A 5955-nucleotide genomic window follows, 5' to 3' on the forward strand; every position below is an offset into this window, starting at 1 on the left:
TGTGTCAAAGACAGTGAGACTGGCTCAGAACAGAGCAGGGTTCAGAGCTATTGTAAAAAAGGTCATTATGATTTGCAGGCAACTCGATGGCACGTAACAATAACATTGAAGGCTGTACTCTTTGATCTTCTGCAGCAAGTGCTTCAAGTCCTCTTCCCTTTCTACAAGCAAAGTGTGTCATCTGCATAAGTTTTTGATTAGTCTTGTTCTGATCCTGTTAACACATTCCTTACATAGTCTACCTTTTCAAATGATTTGTTCATCATACAGATTGAACATGTATGAAGAAAGGATCAAATCCTGACATACAATAATGTACTAGTGTTCCCTTGTTCTGTACTGACAATTGATCTTGATCCATGAAGAGGTTTCACATAAGCACAAGTCTGAGGTTCTCATTCTTCTCAATATTAACCATAATTTGTTATGATTCACATAGTCAAATGTCATAGCATAATCAATAAGGCACAAGTAAATATCTTTTCCCTGCTTTCAGTCAATATCCATTTGACATTAGTAATATGCCTTTTGACAAGGCCTCTTCTGAATCCAGCTGCAGTTTCTGGAAGTTTCCTGTCAATGTACTGGTCCAGTCATTTTTTAATTATCATCAGCAAGAGTTTACTTACATATGATATTAATGATATTGTCTAATAATTTCTGCATTCTGTTAGATGACCATTTCTGGAATTAAGAACAAATATGTATCTCTTCAAGTTGGTTGTCCAACTAGTTGTTTTCCCATATTAATTGACAGAGACTGGTGAGCATGTCCAGGGTTGCATCTGTTTACAAAAAACTTGAATAATTTCTGAGGTCTTATTTTTTGTCAATGCATTCAGTGTAACTTGGACTTATTTCTCCAGTACTGGTTCTAATCCATTAGCCACTTCCTAGAAGAATGATGAGAAATCTCCTCCTACGTGATTTATAGCCTCTGAAAGCCCACTGGAGGGTCAGCTATGAATCAATTCTGACTCAATGGCATATAACAATAATAGGCATTAAGCGGTCTTGAACATTTGCTCATTTTCATGTCTGGTGTATACATTCTATCAAATTCAGAAGACAATTATACAGCTTAGCTGACTGTTCAACATTATAAGGTTCTCCCAAGTCTTCAGGGGGAAGAGCTACATAAATATATATGTTGTTGATGTTGTTATTAAACCTTGAATCAAATACAACTCATGACAATCCCAATATAATATAGGGGACAATGTTGTCCCATCCTGTATCATCCGCACAATCATCAACATGTTCAATTCCATTATTGCAACTATTATATCAGTCCATTTCACTGAGCAGCTCTCAAGTCCTCATTGACCCTTATTTCATGTTTTTGTGGTGATTAATCTTTTTTCGTGATAGGCCAAAAATGATTGAGTAAGCCAATTTTCTGTTGTAATCTAAAAAGAGTAACTTTTGGAAGTACTTTACTTTGTTAAGTTTATCTTATTAGAGTAGATTATTATAAGTGTCCTGGTATATAGATCCTAAGAATTTTTTAGGTGACAGAAACTATTTCGGTTTTAACAGGCAGTAAAAAAGTTGATAGTACCTGCTCTGTGTCAATCTATCTGGTTAATGGATTCCTTTCTTTTGGTGACCCTCCCCCTTTTCAAGTATGATATCTTTTCCCAACAAATAGCATCTCCTAACAACATGTCTAAATCATGTGAAGTTTAACCATCCTTGCCTCTAAGGAGCACCCAGGCTGTGCTTTTTCCAAAATATATCTGTGTGTTCTTTTGACAGTTCATGGGACATTCAGCACTGACTCTATAGCACTTAACAACAACAGAACATGTACAGAGGTGCCTTGGAAAATGAGCCTGCTAATCTCAGTCCACAAGAACAGAAACCACATGAAGCAGGTCTTCTTGGCACATGAGAGGTCATCATCAGTCAGGACTGACTAATCCTTATGGATACATCCTGAACATTTAAGGAAACACTTAAATTTATTGATCAGCCTTAACCTGCTGTCTCATCACCCATGTTACTGCAATCATTGAAGTAACAGGACTTCTCCAATAAAAAATTTATTTAATCTAATGCTTGGCTTTTTTTTAAATTGAGGCTCAATGTCAAGAAGACAAAGATTCTCACGACTGGACCAACTGGCAGCATCAGGATGGATGGTGAAGAGATTGAGATTGTACACAGCTTTACTTTGCTTGGCTCCACAGTCAACAGTCTTGGAACCAGCAGCCAGGAAATTAAAATGCGCATTGCCATGGAAAAGTCTGCTGTTAGGAACCTCTCCAAAGTACTTAAGAGCAATGTTGTCTCTCTGGAGACTAAGGTGCAAGCGACTCGACGGCACATAACAACAACAACAACAATGCTTGGTTTTTTTTTCATATAGAAAAATTGTATGTATCCATCAAGATCAATCAGAGGACAAAGGATAGTGTTGTTTTGAATAGATAAAAATCATTTCAACCAGATACTGAAAGCTGTAAATTAAAAAAAGAATGCCAAGGACTCACAGAAATAGCAACTGAAGAACTTGCTATTATCTTAAGGTGAAGTACAAAATGAAATGGTGGAATTATTAAAAACTGGAGTCTGGGAGCTCTGGGAGTAGTCCATAGAAAGCTGCACTGCTAGCTGAGAAGTCATGCCTCTCTGGCAGTTCAAATTCACCAGTCTCTCTGCAGGAGAAAGATGGGGAATCTCCTGTGCTATTTACGGCCTTTCTAAACATGCTGGAAGGTCAGTTATGAGTTGGTTCTGATTCGACAGCAATGATTTTGACTTTAAGAAGCTTGGTATTAGAAGCATGAAGGAGCTTTAAGGAGCAAAACTGAGACCTCAGATAGGATGGGATGCTATCAGGCTAGTGCTAGTGCCTCTAGGAGTCCCCTGGGTGATGGGAATAGTTGAGTGCTGAATAAGCTAAAGGTTGACAGTTCAAGCCACCTAGAAAAGAAGTCTAATAAAGTGCTTCTTCTGAATGGATCAGTTCTACTTTGCATTTATGGGGCTACTATGGGGCACAGTCAACTTGATGGCAAGTAACAACAGCTAGTTTCTCTGACCTGCAAGCAGAACCCCACTCACCTGAGACCAAGATCTCTGTGGAAGGAGACCTAGTCAACTGTTGCTAGAGGTAAGGGAGGAACATAATAAAGGTGTTTCCACATGTGATGGGGAAACTAAAAACGAATTGATGACTGCCAATGCAAAGAATGCCACTGCCAAATGAATAATTAGTGCTAAGGAAATGCAGGACCCAATGCAAGAACAGGGGTTGCAATAAGACAGGCAGCAATAAGGAATGAAATATTTCCCTTTCCTCTAGTCTAGCATGTTCTCTCCATCACCCCTTATCTGGCACAGCCTAATATTTGGCCAAAGCAGAAATGCATTTTGCAGAGTTTCAGTGTCAACATGAAAGAACAGAATAGGGAGAATTGGGTTAAAAACTGAGTGAAAATAGCTTAATGCCAGGCACAAAGTGTTACATAAAGTTCAAAAGGAAGCCTAAGCCATTTTTAGACTGACAAAAACAAGGCACTCTTAAACTGTAGCAGAGAAGTAAAGGATAGAGCAATTATTGTAGAAAACTCTAAGAACTTTCAAATGTTTCTTAAGCATTTGTCAGTGAAACGTACTATCTCCTTTTCTATTTATGATATGTTCATAGTAAAAATATACTTTAGTTGTCATTTTTTGGTCATTGAGTAAATTCCAACTCTTAACAACCCTATGTACAACTGATAAAAACTTTATCTAATCCTGTGCCATCCTCACTGTAAGTTCATTGTTATAGTTACTGTGTAAATCTATCTTATTGAGGATCTTCTGACGACCCACCGCCTTTCCAAGCATGATGTCCTTTTCCAAGGACTGGCCTTTCATGACAATAAGTTCAAAGTATGTTTGAGTTATAACTTAAATTATATGCAGACTATACTGTATAAAATATACTCATTTCAAATAATTGCTGTCAAGTTGGAATTGACTCATAACTGACTCTTCATTAGGTTTTCAGAGGCTGTAAATTGTCCCGGAGGAGACAACTCAATCTTCTTCTACAAAGCATCTAACAACTAATGAATTTAAACCACTTACCTACCTCTGGGTTGGCAGCACAACTCCTCACCACCAGAACCATTAAAGCTAGTAAATAATGTAGTATAATATTACTTTTTATTCATAAAAGTTAATCAAGTATCTTTTAAAAATATATTAAGTTCATTATCTCTTGTTTCTTGAAATGCTTTCATTTGCTATTACACCCATAGAGAAATGCTGTATGAGATAGTTCAAATTTACATTGTTTTTGTTGTTGCTGTTATGATATGACTAATAGTAACTCTATGAACATCATATCTGAACCTTGCCCTATCTTGTGCCATTCTAACCATCTCCAATATACTTGAACCCACTGTTACAGTCACTGTGTCAATTCATGTTGTTCGTCTTCATCTCCTACATCAACTCTCCACCTTTTCAAACGCAATATCCTTATACGAGGACTGACCTCTTCTTTACAACATACCCAAACTATGTGAGACAAAGCTCATACCTCTTTGCTTCCAAGAAACACCCTGATCTCACTTTATCCAAGACCAATTTGTTTGCTTTTTTGGCAGTCCGGATTTAAGTTGTTGTTGTGTACCTTCAAGCTGGAACTGATTCACAGTAGACCCTCCAACAAGTTTTCAGAGGCAGTAAATCACAAAGAGTAGCTTTCCCATCTTCTCCTATGAACAGCCTATGGATTCAAATGCTTTGCCTTCAGGTTGACAGTGCCCCTCTTTATCACTAAGCCACTAGAGCTCCCTACATTATTAAGATAAATTTATTCCTTTATTGTATCTTGATTCCTGCTCATGGGAACTCTACATGGGCCATAGTAGAACTACAGTCCACAGAATGTACAATGGCTATAATCTTGCCCAAGTAGATCCCAGGCATCAACTCTTAGTAGATTCAAACTACCAACAAGTGATACAATGATAAAAGCGTACAATTGAATCCATCACTCAAGGGAAAAGAGGGGCAATCTCCTTCCATGTGATTTACTACCTCTGAAAACCCACTGGAGGGTTAGCTATGAATCAGTTCAGACGTGATGGCCTACAACAAACACCAGATAAATTTAGTTGGCCTTTAATTTCATTATTCCCACTCAAATGACAAAACTGGCAGGAATTCTATTGCAGAAAACCTGGAATTGTGAGGTTATGTGGGGACAGTATAAGAGACCTGGAAATGTATGGTTATGTGTCAATGCACTTACATAGAGTTATAACTACTAGCCTCTTTGCCCAGAAATAAAAATAATAGCATAAAACTGTTGATATATTCCTCTTGGACTTAATTACTATAAAGATTATACCCAAACATACTATGTTTTCAGAAGAACCTTATGTACTCCCCTCTAGATTTATGGCTCTAAGCAATAACACTGTTCTGCTGTATTTCTTTTTTCTTTTTAAAAAATGGTTCTTTTCACCCCTCCCTCCTTTTTAATTTTCTTTTTCCTTTTGTGTACCGTGGGAAGTCGGATCCAACCAGCATGGGAGGAGATTGCCCCTCCTTCTCCAGTGGAGCATCTGAATTTGAACCACATGCCTCTGGGATTGCCGTGCAGCTTTGGGCCACTAGGCCACCAGAGCTTCCTTTGGCTGTATTTCTTGACCCCTAAAATGCACTTACCCTTCTTTTCCCCCCTAATTTCCTTATCTTCATTTCTTAAATTCTGTGCCCTCATGCTTTGCTTCTAGACTTTCTAATAATTTTAGTACCCATCTTTATTTCCAGGGAGCTCTAGAGAGTTCATTACAAAATGTTCATTACAAAGACAGAAGAGGAAGAAAAGACCAAAATGGATGTCAGAGGAAATTCTGAATATTTCACTGGAGCACAGAGAAGCCAAAGCACAAGGAAGAATTCAAGATACTAAAGAGTTGAATAGAAGATTTCAAAAGGCAGCAC

Source organism: Elephantulus edwardii, unplaced genomic scaffold (genome assembly GCF_000299155.1).
Source record: "Elephantulus edwardii isolate Elephantulus edwardi_28Jun2011 unplaced genomic scaffold, EleEdw1.0 scaffold00012, whole genome shotgun sequence".
Lineage (NCBI taxonomy): Eukaryota > Metazoa > Chordata > Mammalia > Macroscelidea > Macroscelididae > Elephantulus > Elephantulus edwardii.